The sequence below is a fragment of the Pistacia vera genome, unplaced genomic scaffold (assembly GCF_008641045.1).
Source record: "Pistacia vera cultivar Batoury unplaced genomic scaffold, PisVer_v2 Contig59, whole genome shotgun sequence".
NCBI classification, from domain to species: Eukaryota; Viridiplantae; Streptophyta; class Magnoliopsida; order Sapindales; family Anacardiaceae; genus Pistacia; species Pistacia vera.
The window spans coordinates 1,584,412-1,599,862 of record NW_022196434.1 but is presented as its reverse complement, the minus strand read 5'-3'; the positions used below and the strand labels follow the sequence as shown (position 1 = coordinate 1,599,862).

Here is a 15,451-nt window from a genome sequence, read left to right as displayed (position 1 = left end):
TATATCGAGGATATATGAGGTTGACACTATTTCTGTACCTCAGTCTCGATGAGATAACAGATGATGAAAGGATTTGATTGCACGGTAACCATACTGTTGACAGGCTACGGTTTCGTTGAATCCAAATCTACGGGTGGCCATGATGCCTTGCTAGGGGCCAGTCTTGGTCTGTATATAGTGAGATGATTAATTGGTGTTAATCACGATACTGCACACTATCGATATGATGAGGAGCTTACGGGTCACACACTTAGAAGATAATTTAAGAATCAATTTTTGAGAAGGGTATTTTGGTCTTTCAGGACGAAAATGTATTTTGGTAATCTCACAGTGCAATTAAATTTGCAGAGGTTGTTGCCTGTATTTAATTTTAATATCAAAATTAAATTAGTGAGATTATATTTAAATATATCTATGTACATATTTAAATGAATTATTATTATTAATTAAATGTTAATATATTATTATATATTAATTGATTTTAATTATAATAATTAATTAAAATACCATAAAGGGTGTGTTTGGTTGCAAGGGTGAACTAGGGTTGGAGCCCATGGCTATTCCTAAGAGGAATAGGGTTTTAATTGTTGCACTATATAAGTTCAACTTAAAATTAAAACAACGTGATATATTCATTCAATCAAAAACCCTAGCCAACCTATTTGTCTCTCTCTCCTGTTACACTCTTGTGTGAAGAAGAAAATTTTTCTTGTTCTTCTTTCTTGATTCTTGAAGCCTTTGATTGTTGTAGCAAAATAATCAAGGGTTCTGCGGATTATCTTCGTGTGGATTTCTATGAGTGCGATCCTACATTGGATCGATTAGTGAAGAATCAAGTGAACAGCATCCAATGAATAGTAGCCAGTGAACAGTACCCGATGAACAGTAACCAACGAATAATGGCCTGTGAACAGTGTTCGTGTCTGAAGTCAGAGATATTCGGAGGAGCCTTCAAACGTCGGTATGAACTAAATCCTTGTATGGATTGTTTTTTAATACATTTTTATTTTAAGTTCCAGTTTATGCATGAAAACGTTATAATCTTTACTCGGATCTTGGTTCATGTAATTGATCAATTCGATTTAAATATTAAGTTTTTCCGCTGCGCGAATCCGGTCAGTTACTTTCATTGGAATGATATTACAAATATGCATTTGCAGTTAAAAATGAAAAGGGAAAAATATGGAAGATAGTACAATTTGCCAACTACATATGAAATTGTAGGTTTAATTGTTGGTGATATTGGAATTTCAGAAACTGGAAAAGATGTCATTGTTCATCATTCAAAAATGGGTCTTCAAAGGATTTCTGATTTGCATCCAAGCTTTATGGCATTAAGTTATCCAATATTATTCCCATATGGAGAAGATGGATACAAGATTAACATACCCCATAAGGAGTTTCTTGACAAAAAGTCTTCAAAGAGAAATAGGCTAAGCAGAAGAGAATATTATGCATTTTGATTGTAGTATGAAGGGCATACTCTGATGAGATCTGGTAGATTTTATAGCAATATATTGTCGATGCATATATGGCTGTTGAAGAGGAAAATTTTTGTTGAATTAGAAACAATCAGAAAAAATTAAGGAGTGATTTGTACAACAGATTGATGGATGCCATTTCAAAAGGTGATGTTAATGCACAGCATCTAGGGAAATCTATGTTGCTTCCTTCATCTCACACAGGCAGTCCCCAATACCGTGTTCAGAATTATCAAGATGCAATGGCAATTTGCAGATGTTTTGGATATCCAGGTATTTCTTTTTGACGTTCACCTATAATTCCAAGTGGCCAAAAATACAATATCTACAGAATTGTATTGGACAATGTGATCAAGAAGGTAGAGTAATTGCAATTTGCAGAGTTTTTGAGATCAAATTGCTTGAGCTGAACGAGAGATAAAAACAAATAAATATTTTGGTGAAACCATGGCAATTAAGTAATGTAATGAATAATATTTCTACTTTCTTTAAAAATTGTAATTCATTTATAATTTATAATACGAAATTATACTATACCAACTGTTGCTGAAAACATTATGATTTTTTTGTCAGTCATCTATACTATCGAGTTCCAAAAAAGAGGCCTCCCACATGCTCATATATTGGTTTTTCTATAACCCGAATATAAGAATCCTTCGACATCTAAAATAGAGGCAATAGTTTCTGCTGAAATATCGAATAAGGAAACTGATCATGTTGCCTTTGCAACTGTCGAGAACCACATGATCCACGATCCATGTGGTGATGTTAAAAAGAATTCACCATGCATGGAGAAAGGCAAATGTAAAAAACATTTTCCAAAGAAATTTGTCAATCAAACATCTGTAGATGACAACAGATACCCAATGTATAGAAGACATTGTTGAGAAAAAGGGTTTCAAACTAGATAACTGTTTTGCTGTTCCTTATAATAGGAATCTTTTGGTTAAGTTTGATGCTCACATGAATATTGAAATATGTAATCAACATAGATCAATCAAGTATCTATTCAAGTATGTCAACAAAGGGCTAGACAGAACGACAGTTTCTATGGAAATTGAAAACAACGGTAAACAGAATAATCAATGCAAGATTTTATAGGAGAAAGATGAAATAAAAGCTTAACTCGATTGTAGGTTTGTACAAAATGCATCAAATATAATATTTTTATATTGTTTGTTGATATTTGCTATAAATATGATATTAATTAATTCAATCAAAAAAATTACAGATATATATATATTCCATGGAAGCTCGCTGGAGGATATTTCCATTTGACATGTATTATAGAGAACCGACTGTTGAAAGATTGCCATTGCACTTAGAGAAGGAACAAACAGTTATTTTCGATCCAAATAAGTGTTTGGTTAAACTTTTAGAAAGCAAAGTTGTTACACAAACGAAATTAACTGAATGGATGAAGTGTAATCAACGATACCGTTCTGCAAGATCATTGACTTATTTTGATTTTCCAAGCAAATGGGTTTGGAACAAAACAGAAAGACAATGGTCTCCACGACAAAAAGCAAGGTGTATTGTGTTAGTAACTGACCGAATTCATGCAGCGAAAAAACATAATATTTAAAACGAATCAATCAATTACACGAACCAAGATCCGAGTACAGATTATAACGTTTTCATGCATAAACTGAAATATAAAATAAAACTATATAAAAACAAATCCATACAAGGATTTAGTTCATACCGATGTTTGGAGGCTCCTCCGAATATCTCTGACTTCGGTACGAACACTGCTCACGTGATTCTTCGCTAATCGATCCAATGTAGGATCACACTCACGGAAGTCCACACGAAGATAATCTACAGAACTGACAATTGTTTTGCTAGAACAATTGTCGGCATCAAGAATCAAGAACAATCAAAATTGAAAAATTTTCTTCTTCACTTGAACAAGAAAACGTGAAGAGAGAGATCCTTTTGGGTGGCTAGGGTTTTAATTGAATGAATCTTTCTATTTGTTTTAATTTTAAGTTGCACTTATATGGTGCAGCAATTAAAACCCTATTCCACTTAGAAATAGTGATGGGCTCCAACCCTTGTTCACCCTTGCAACCAAACACACCCTTTATGGTATTTTAATTAATTAATTATTATTATAATTAAAATTAATTAATATATATAATAATATATTAACATTTAGTTAATAATAATAATTCATTTAAATATATACATAGATATATTTAAATATAATCTCACTAATTTAATTTTAATATTAAAATTAAATACAGGTAACAACCTCAGCAAATTTAATTGCACTGTGAGATTATCAAAATACCCTTTTGTCTTGAAAGACGAAAATATCCTTCTCACAAATTGATCCTTAAATTATCTTCTAAGTGTGTGATCCGTAGGCTCCTCATCATATCGTGAGTGTGTAGTATCGTGATTAACACCAATTAATCGTCTCACTACACATAGACCAAGATTGGCCTCTAGCAAGGCATCATGGCCACTCGATAGATTCGGATTCAGCGAAACCGCAGCCTATCAATGATATGGTTACCGTGCAATCAAATCCTTTCATCATATGTTATCTTATCGAGACTGAGGTACAGAAATAGTGTCAACCTCAGATATCCTCGACATGTTTGTATTCAGTTAATAGACCAATGACCGGAATAATAAACTAGATTGAGCAACAACTCAATCCCACTGTGGCCATAGATTTAGTGTCATTGCCATTTACTAAATTACCCAATGAGATAACTTCTCTCGTACCCAGGACTGATGAATCCTTTGTTGATCCACCATAGTCTCGATACACTTCTCAATGTAGCCAATCACTACCGTATTGATAGCTTTGAATAGTGCCATTTACTGAAAAACCTGGTGAGGTAACTTCTCCCGTACCCAAGAGTGATGAATCCTTTGTTGATCCACCATAGTCTCGATACACTTCTCAATGTAGCCAATCACTACCGTATTGATAGCTCTAAATAGAACTACGTTGGGCTAGTGTCAAACTACACCAATTTGTGCACAAGGCGCTCCGGTGATCTCAAGTCTAAGGATCACATGCACCACCATCCGTTAGAGGATTTATTCCATAGACACTAGGGTTACCATCCATATCGAATCCTCTAGTGGGTTTGTCTAGTGAACTTGCCTCTAGCAAGCACCCATGCATTGCACTAGGTTGTCGGCAAACAACCTTGACAAGTGAGATCAGTCACTGCCTTTCGATAAGGTTGTTTGACACTATGATAGCCTTACCATGTTATCTGTGTCCTTGGTCAGAATAACACTGGGGCTACAAATGTTTCTAGAATGGCCACCATATGTGATCATAGGGTTCTCACTATCAAGATTTGAAACATTTGATACCCTCGTCACGGTTCTACCATCCTAAGGACATATATCATTACATATAACTGTGATTTACATGATATAGAAGAATATGCCTTTTATTGATAAATAAACATTTATATAGAGTCAATTTTACAATTATAGATTGGCTCTACGGCACCTACTCCAACAATCTCTCACTTGCACTATAGCCAATCATTCACGTATTTAACATCGAATGACCCAAGTGTTCATCATGCTTCTGCTCCAACAGAAACTTCAACAATGGGTTAGTAGGTATTCTGCAAACTGCACATTCTCTTTCTGATTGACTTCTCAGATCAGATTGAATCGACTATGTAAGTGATTGGATTACTAGTGAGACCGTGATTCCTCAACCATAACAATGGCTCCATTGTTATCGCAGTAGAACTTTACTGGATCAACAATGCTTGGAACCACATCAAGTTCAGTAATGAACTTCTTGATCCAAACCACCTATACGGCTGCATTAAACAATACGTTATACTTAGCATCAATTGTAGAATCCGTTACAAGTACTTAACTTCGAGCTCTTATAGCTCACTGCAACTCTATTGAGACAAAATATAAACTAGGATTGTAAGCGAAAATCATCTTTATCTGTTTGGAGATTAGCATCATTGTATCTTCTTACAGTGAGCTCATCTTCCCCTCCATAATCCAAGATCATATCCTTAGCCCCTTTTTAGGTATTTAAGGATATCCATTGACACTTATCCAGTGTCACTCACTTGGATCTGATTGATATGTTCTACAAGTGCTGAATGCACATAAGACATCAATCTGAGTATATAACACATTGCTCACTAAGATCCTATTGATATCTTCTGCAAGTGCTTAATGCACATAAGATATCTGTTCGAGCATGCAATCATAGCGTCGCTCTCTTGGATCTGATTGATATCCCCTAAAAGTGCTTGATGCACATGAGACATACATCTAAGCATACAAGATAGATCCACTTGCTGAAGCATGTGGGATCCTCTTCATTCTATCTCCCTCAATGTGTGGTTTAGGACACATATCCTCAGAGAGATAGACACTATATGCCACTGGAAGAGATCCCTTCTTGGATTCTTCCACACTGAATCTCTTCAGTACCTTGTCTATGTACTCCGACTTAGGCTAAGCTGTTAGGAAATGATCATACCTAGTAGCGGAAAACAAAATTAATTTACATCATAGATCATTCCTTAGAACCAAGATCAAGGCACAAATTTATAGTTTATACATAATTTTAGAATCTGCAGAATTTCAGTTTAGAGTTTAAGAAATCATACGCACGTTTGGAGGCTCCTCTAACTTGTCTCTGAATTTATTTCGCTACCGACCCAAGAGTAGGATCGAACCAATGTAGTCCACATGAAGATAACCCCAAGGAACTAAAGAGGGATTTGCTAGATCCTCTTTAGTCTTCAAGAACTAAGAAGATATCAAGCAAACTTGATTTCAAGCAAAAATGCAAACTAGCATGGGAGAGAAAAAGAGGGGCTAGAATGTTTTACTAAATGATTGAAAAATATGTTGTTTCTTTTCCACAAAAATATGCACTTACATAGTGCACATAATGCCCTATTCCCTCATGGAATAGGCTTGGGCATCAACCCAAACAGCCCCCTATGTCCAAACAGCCCCATTTAGATATTTTAATAATTATTATTGTTATTTCAATTAAATTCAATTAATATATATATATTTCATATATTAACATTTAATAGTAACAATAATTCATTTAAATATATGCGAACACATATTTAAATATAATTTCACTCATTTAATTTTATTAACAAACTAAATAAAGGCTACGACCTCAGAAAATTTAATTGCATTGTGAAATTACCAAAATACCCTTTCACCTAAAAAGACAAAAATGCCCTTCTTGTAAACTAGCTCTTAAATTATCTTCTATGTGTGTGACCCATAGGCTCCACATCATACCAGTAGTGTGTAGCATCGCGATTAACACCAATTGATTGTCTCACTACACACAGACTAAGATTGGCCCATAGCAAGGCATCATGGCCACCTGATAAATTCGGATTCAACGAAGCAACTACCTGTCAATCATATGGTTACCATGCAATCTGATCCTTTTATCATCTGTTATCTAGATGAGACTGAGGCATAGAAATAGTGTCAACCTTGGTTACTCTCGATATGTATGTATTCAGTTATTGGACCAATGACCTGAATAATAATCTGGATAAAGCAACAACTCAATCCCACTGTGGCCACAGTTTTATTGTCATTGCCATTTACTGAATTACGCCGTGAGATAACTTCTCCCATACCCAGGAGTGATGAATCCTTTGTCTATCCACCATAGTCTTGATACACTCCTTAATGTAGCCAATCACTACCGTATTGATAGCTCTGAATAAAACTGCATTAGGCTAGTGTCAAACTACACCAATCGGTGCACAAGGCACTCCGGTGATCTCAAGTCTAAGGATCACATGCACCACCATTCATTAGAGGATTTGTTCCATAGACACTGGGGTTACCATCCATATGGAATCCTCTGGTGGGCCAGTCTAGTGAACTTGCTTATAGCAAGCACCCATGTGTTGCACTAGGTTGTCACCAAACAACCTTGACAAGTGAGATCAGTCACTACCTTTCGACAGAGTCGTTCAACACTATGATAGCCTTTTCGTATTATTTGTGCCCTTACTTCAGGATAATACTAGGGCTACGGATGTTTCTAGAATGGCCACCATATGTGCTCATAGGGTTCTCACTATCAAGATTTGAAATACACTATACCCTCATCACGGTTCTACCATTCCAAGGACATATATCATTACATACAATGATGATTTACGCGATATAGAATAAAATGCCTTTTTTATTAATCAATGAACATTATTACAAAGATTCAGTTCTACAATACTTGATTGGCTCTAGGGCATCTACTCTAACATAAGCAAACTTCCTGATCTATTACGATAGATCTTCATTCCGAGAATGTAAGCTGTTTCTCCTAAGTCCTTTATGGAGAATCACTTGGATAACCAAGTGTTTATCGACTGCAAGTTTGGCATATCATTCCTTATCAGAAGTATGTCATCTACATACAACACTAGGAATACCACTACGCTCCCACTCACCCTTTTGTGAACACAAGTCTCATCTTCATTCCTGATGAAACCAAAGTATTTTATGGCTTCATCACAACGAATGTTCCAACTCCTTGAAGCTTGCTTGAGTCCATAAATGGACCTCTACAACTTGCATATCCTTTTAGTTTGTCCATAAAAAATGAAACCATTGGGATGTGCCATATACACATCTTCTTTAAAGTTTCCATTCAGAAAAGCATCATTGACATCCATTTGACAAATCTCATAATCATGATATGTAGCAGTCACAAGCATAATCCAGATGGATTTAATCATGGCAACCGGCAAAAGGTTTCTTCATAGTCAATACCATGAATTTATTTGAAACCTTTGGCAACCAGTCATGCCTTATAAGTATGCACCTTGCCATCTATGTCAGTCTTCATCTTGAAGACTCATTTACACCCTATGGGTTTACCCCTTCAGGTGAATTCAACAGAAACCATGACTGGTTCCGGTACATGGAGTCAATCTCAGATTTTATGGCTTTAAGCCATTTAATGGAATATGGATCCAATATAGATTCATCATAGGTTCTGGGTTCATTGACTCTGTAGACTAGTATGTCACCATGTTGAGTCATGAGAGAACCATATCTCTCGTACTCACAATGTACTTTCCCAAATCTATGTAGCTCTTGTGCTACCTGAGGTGGTTCACTTTGATCCACAAGTTGTGGAGTAACCTCTTGCTAATGTTCAACCACTTCCTGTGGCACATCATCCCGTCCTTTGTCTAATGTATCTTATGGTACTAGAACTTCATCGAGTTCTACTTTTCTCCCGCTAGTACTTATTAGAAAAAATTCATTTTCTAGGAAGACAGTAGTATGAGCAACAAAAGGTTTTGTGCTCTTCTGGATGGTAGAAATAGTATCCTTTGGTCTCCTTAGGATACCCCAAAAATACACTTTCCCAGGATTTCAAGCCCAGCTTGTTCGAAGTCAATTTTTTGACATAAGCTTCGTAACCCCAAATCCTTAGATAAGACAAGCAGGACTTTCACCCACTTTATTATTCATATAGAGTCTTATCTACAGACCTTGGCGTTACAAGGTCTAGTGCATGATCATAGTCTCTAGAGCACCCCACAATTATGTGGGTAGATCACAAAAACCTTATCATGGACCTAACTCCCACATTCCTTCAGGTATGTTTAACTCAACTTGTCACATTCGGCGTAGATGTGACTTTGAGAATATTCTTATTGTCCATTTTTGAAAACATATTATTATGAAACAATTCCATAGAATATTATTTATACTAAAAGACAACAATCCATTAGTAAATCAATATTCTTACTTGTCCAAAGTGGACACAGGAAAATTATTTCTAGAAATTGAACGAATATCATAACAATCCACAAGTTCCAAGAAACAAGCCTATAGGCAAAATCAGACAATAAGATCTTGCAGCATCATGTGCTTCATCTCCAATTAGTAGGTCTACCTCTCCCTCGATGAGCAATCTACTCTGCCGTAGTCCCTGCACATTAGAACAAATGTGAGTACCACATCCTGTGTCAATGACCTAAGATGTTGACGGGAGAAGTTAATCTCAATCAAGAACATACCTGACGAAGAAGTAACATTCTTCTTCTTTTTTGCTAGAAAGGCCTTGCAATGTTTCCTCCAATGGCTGGGATTCCCACAGTGAGGACAAACGCCCTTTCTATCTATAGTAGTTCCTTCTAACAACTTCTGAGCCCTTACCTTCTCACTTGAGTTGGCTTTAACCAATGTCAATGTTTCTGACATTCTCATGCCTAACTCAGTAGCATTCAACATATCCAGAAGCTCAGAAAGGGTATTCTTCTTATCATCCTCAATGAAGTCATAGACAAATTGAGAGTAAGAATGTAACACCCCCCCTCCAGCCGGGTACCCTCTAAGTATTCCATTAGGATGGAAAAATTAGAGAATTCACGCCTGGAAGGTTGTGTATTGTAAAACGTAAATCCTGGTTATTAACATGTACTATATGAAAATAAATAAATAAAAACTTCTCCTCTCATTTATATCACTTTCTTAATTAACCTATCAAGACATGACTATATATGAAAAATATGGTTTAAAGAAAATAACAACATCAATTGTTTTAATAGCGGAAGCAAATATAAAATATCTCCCATTATTTATAAGCAAAACATATTTACTATTTCATGAAACTTAGATTATAAACATTAAACTATATACATTAAATTCAAAAGCAACATCCTTTATATAACATCATAAGTTTAGCTAGAACAAAAACATGCATGCCCCAAGCCTCCTTGACCGCCACTCGCCGTTACCGCTTTAACCATTACCTGCAAAACATGGAAACTAGGGGGATGAGTGCTAATCACTCAGTAAGGGTATCGATCATTTAACCCTATGTAACATTCTTAAACTTAGGAAGCATCTTATTTACTTGTACATGAACCAAACATTTATAACATAAAAGTAATATAACATAGCATATTCAATCCATATCATAATGCATAATATAATTCACGCAATGCTTTCCTTTAATGTTCATGAATAATGCACATCAATGTCATGCATGTATAAATAAATTTTTCTTTGAAAACCTTTTACTGTTTACCGATCGGACTAAGCTGAGGCATGGATTATGGAACCTTTGGCCAATGAGCTAAGCTTAACTTATAACACAGTCCCCATGGTCATGCACGCTATGGACTGTTCATTTCTTTCGGTCTAGACATGTGCATGAGTGAGCTCAGGTTCCCCATAACATGCCAACATTTTCCATAACATTTACAAATCATTTTCCTTCACAAAAATGCATGTCTATGTACCTTGGAAGTATTTTGCTCAAACTTGGGATCAAGTCCCACTTTTTCATCATTAATATGCTTGACATGCTTTATTCTAAAAAAAACATACACTTTCCATATATGAACATATCATTTCATCATGGCCATTTATTACATTAACTATATATGCTCATACAATCACTAAATAATCATAAAGATCACTCATTCAAACATACTTCAAAACCCTTTAAGCATCATTTCCATACTTGGAATCAATCATTCTGCACAGGTCAGATTCAAAAAGGCATAACTTGAGTTACACACATCGGATTGATATGATCCTGGTCTCGTTTTAAAGCTTAGAGACAGGGCTACAACTTTTATGTTTAGGTCTCAACCCAGTTCAATCGTTAAGATGCCCAAAAATCACTTAGAAGGTCACGGCTGTGACAGGGCAACCAGGGTAACATGCCTATTTTAGGGCTTTTCCTTACCTATCTACTTCCACTTACTTCCTAACCTTTCCTAACCATTCTCCCCTGTGAAAACATGTTAAATGATCAATAATAACCTCCCTTGTAATATGTAAAAAAAATCATGTCACAACTAATTCCATTGATTGTCATCAAAGTTCATTGTTTTTACAATTCACATATAAATCCATCAATTATAGCATCAAACTAAGCTCAATTGCTATTGTGTGACAAGAATTAAGGTTCCCTAATACTAACCCTAGAAACCTAATTCTTATTTCCTATTAAAGTAAAGGGAGGTGTCCCTTACCTTATGTCAAGAAACCACACTCCTTTGCAAATTTCCTCCTCCTTATCTCCAATTGACCCTTATCCTAACATAAATTATAAGGAAACTTCAATAACTTGCAATACACAATATTTATATAAGATAAGGAGTTGAACTTTACCTCCTAATATCCTTAATAAAGGGAGAAATATAAGACACTTGAGAGATTTGCAACTAAAAGAATTGAAACTTTAATGGAGAAGTGAAGAAAATATGGAAGCTTGTAGAAAACTTGAAGAAAAGAAATGAAAAGTGGTAGAAGACATGTTGGCCGACTCTTATCACCTAATATCTTTTTTTTTTTTTTCTTTTTTTTTCTTTTTTTGCTAAAAATTATTCATTTGACATTTGTCTTTTGCATTTAATGTCCTATAACATAATTTCCCTTTTTGCCCTCAAAAATTGTCTATTAATTACTCCTTAATCCTTCATCATCTTTATCTTGTCAAGCCAACAAAATATCATTATTCTTTTACCACTTTACCCCTAAGGCATGTGCATGGTAGTTAACTTAACACATAAAAAGGAAAAGACTATTTTACCCTTGGATGCATCGGTGGGGTTTACAAAGAATCTGGCAAAGACTGTAATATTAGGTTTATTGCTAAACCTTCATTAAGTCTGCATCCCAAAATCTCAAGCCTGTTCATATACTCGGTCAACTTGAGTATATGATTGCCAATTTGGTACCCTCTTCCATCCCACATCTGAATAATGACTGAGACACCATGTGCTTCTCATTTCTTGAAGAAAATGAAGAATAGAAGCCAAGTTCATTCTCCGGCACTACTGTCGCCGCAATGGTGTCATTGATGCAAGCATAATGTATGTAGTCATTTCTGCTTTCGCATCATGTATATGCTTCACATATACATACCCAGTCTCATGGATAGAACTATCAGTAGGCTTTGGAGACAAAGCCTGCTCAATAGTGTATAATCTATCGTTTAATTGAAGTATATTATTTATACTTCTATACCAGTTAACGAAATTCTCACCATTCCATTTCTCTCCTAGTTCGATGATTTGTCACAGTGATGTTGGGATCATTTTGCTCAATTAAGTGAAACTACAAGTGCAGAATAAAGAAAAATTATTATCATGTTAATTTTTATTTAATAAGGCCTTTTATTAAATAATCGCTCCCATTATTTTCCTCAAGCCAATAGCCCTCACTATTAACTCGGGAAAGCCAGTTGGCTTTCCTAATGGACTAAGATCCCATCTAGCCCATCTCAAACCTTCGCTTTGGCGAACAAGCCAAAATGGGTTGATTAGGTAGGCCAACAAACTTAATCTACACCAGTTGATAGCTCCAACTACCAACCTCAAATGTGAAGCAAGCCAACAAGCCAATCACACAATCCAACGGCTTAGCTGTCGCCCTCAAGTATGATTCCCAGTATCAGTAGAGTGGACACTACATGTCGTCATGTACATAGAACATGTGTACTACTTTACTATGCCTATGATGTGTTTATCAACCTTCGCTTTGGCGAACAAGCAAAACTGTCATTTTAAGTCGACCCATCACCATTAAGGAAAACTCCAATAAATTTTAACCTCCCACTGGTAGAAGTGTACCCTTCGCTTTGGCGAACAAGCAAAACTGTCATTTTAAGTCGACCCATCACCATTAAGGAAAACTCCAATAAATTTTAACCTCCCACTGGTAGAAGTGTATCTTTCGCTTTGGCGAACAAGGTTCCGAAAAATAGTGGTTTGATTAAAACCATGGTGATGGAAGGCATACGTCACTTAATATACTTAAGTTGAGGGTTTTTATTTAATGTCTCACCAAATTATTATCTTTGTTAGAATGTCATTGTTTGACATGTTATTGAACATTCAACCTTAGCATGCCTTCTAAACAAAATAAAACGTGCCGGTACATGGCCCACTAAAACCGATTTCCTTGAGCCTAGAGGAATCGGTAGGTCAACCTAGGGGTTTAAAAGTAAATCTTGGGTCTTCAAGCTATTCCTCTTCATAGCTCCTTCATTTCTTTTTCACGATCATTACAAAATATTTAATAATAAAAACCCTATTCTAATTTACATCGATAAAATAGAAATCTCGCATTACATACGAGGGGAGCAAGATGAGAAGAAGAAATACATGGAGATATAAGAGAGAGAGAGAGGCAAGACCGTAGGTCCTATTTCTTTATAAAATTACAAGTAAACCCAAAATTACAAAAACATACCAAAGGTATAAGGCTCATGTACCAGGCACCATGCAATCTCAAACAAGAACATTGCATACATCCAAAATTAACATTTTGAATTTGCGTGGGTGGAATTATTAAATTACCCTTCTTATATGTGCAGAATTATTATTGGCTTTATAGGTTCAAAAACTGCAATTTGGCCCCCTATGCGAAAAACAGAAAAGCAAACGGAATAGTAGCTTTCTTGCCGCGGCGAAGTTCATACTTTTTAACACATGGTTGCTTCAGCAAAGTTTTATTTTGTCGCGGCTAGATCTACTTTTCCGGCAGGTTGCTGCGGTGAAGGTTTATTTCGCCGTAGCCAAATTCACTTTCTACCTCTTACCACGATGAAGTGTTATTTTGCCATGGCTAACGTCGCAAAACAGTGAATCACACAGTAACCCTTTTGCAGTTTTTCATGTAATGATATGGATCCAAATCAAATCAAATCGAATGCACAAGCATTCGACCAGGATATCAACTAACCAATAAGTCACTCATCAACATATCATTAGTCAACTGATCAATTAAACAAAATTTAACAGATTTAAAAACAATCAATTTATGCATCAACATGTTTTCAATCAAATATACATGCTATCAATCAACGATTAAACATTATAATCTGGTACCCGAGGCTCTGATACCACTGTTAGTAATTGACCGGATTCGCACAGCGAAAAAACGTAATTTTTAAAACGAATCGATCAATTACACGAACCAAGATCCGAGTACAGATTATAACGTTTTCATGCATAAACTTAAATGTAAAATAAAACTATATAAAAACAAATCCATACAAGGATTTAGTGCATACCGACATTTGGAGGCTCCTTCGAATATCTCTGACTTTAGACACGAATACTGTTCACTGGTTACTGTTACTCGGTTACTGTATACTGTCTACTATTTACGTGATTCTTCGCTAATCAATCCAATGTAGGATCACACTCACGAAAGTCCACACGAAGATAATCCACAGAATCGACAATTGTTTTGCTAGAACAATTACCGGCATCAAGAACCAAGAACAATCAAAATTGAAAAATTTTCTTCTTCACTTGAAGAAGAAAACGTGAGAGAGAGAGAGAACCTTTTGGGTGGCTAGGGTTTTAATTGAATGAATGTAATAACTGCTTCATACTAGGATACGTATAGAAATACATCAAGTAAATATATTTATATTAGCAAAAGTAAATGGGCCCAAAATTTTCTTTTAATACATTTAATCTTTCTTTATACAAAGTAAGGCATCATAAGTAAAAGTTATCAAAAACAGTGGACAGTGTAGCTATTACTCCTCGCTTGCCGATGCCCATCCGACCGCGTCCTCACCTAGATCCTGCAAACACAAAGAAAAACAACGGGGTGAGCACAAAATAATGCTCAGTAAGTAAATCCTCTACTCGTCTATCCCCGTAACTCTTTCTCTTAATTCTTTCCTTACACTCTTCTCATCTCATTTATTTTCTCTTTCTGTTTCTCTTTCACATAGCTCTTTTCTATTAACTTTCTGTTGTATGTCACGGCCTCATCTTACCGGAGGCACGGCTGAGTGGAGATCACAAAGCACCCACCCACTCTTCGTGACTTCTACTCATTCTCTTCCTCTATTCTTTCTCATATTTTCTCATTCTTTCTCACTTGAATGTCACGGCCTCATCTTACCGGAGGCACGGCCGGGTGGAGTTCACAAAGCACCAACCCACTCTTCGTGACTTCCGGTTGGA

At 35.9% G+C, this 15,451-nt stretch overlaps 1 long non-coding RNA gene across 1 annotated transcript; it reads right to left on the bottom strand.

The window, feature by feature from the left end:
- Positions 1-10,165: 10,165 nt before the first annotated feature.
- On the bottom strand, positions 10,166-11,691 carry LOC116109779. Its single transcript, XR_004124797.1, has 3 exons — positions 11,631-11,691; positions 11,492-11,555; positions 10,166-10,258 (listed from the first exon to the last, which is right to left on the bottom strand). It is a non-coding gene; the product is annotated as an uncharacterized LOC116109779 (long non-coding RNA).
- Between the last annotated feature and the right edge of the window lie 3,760 nt (positions 11,692-15,451).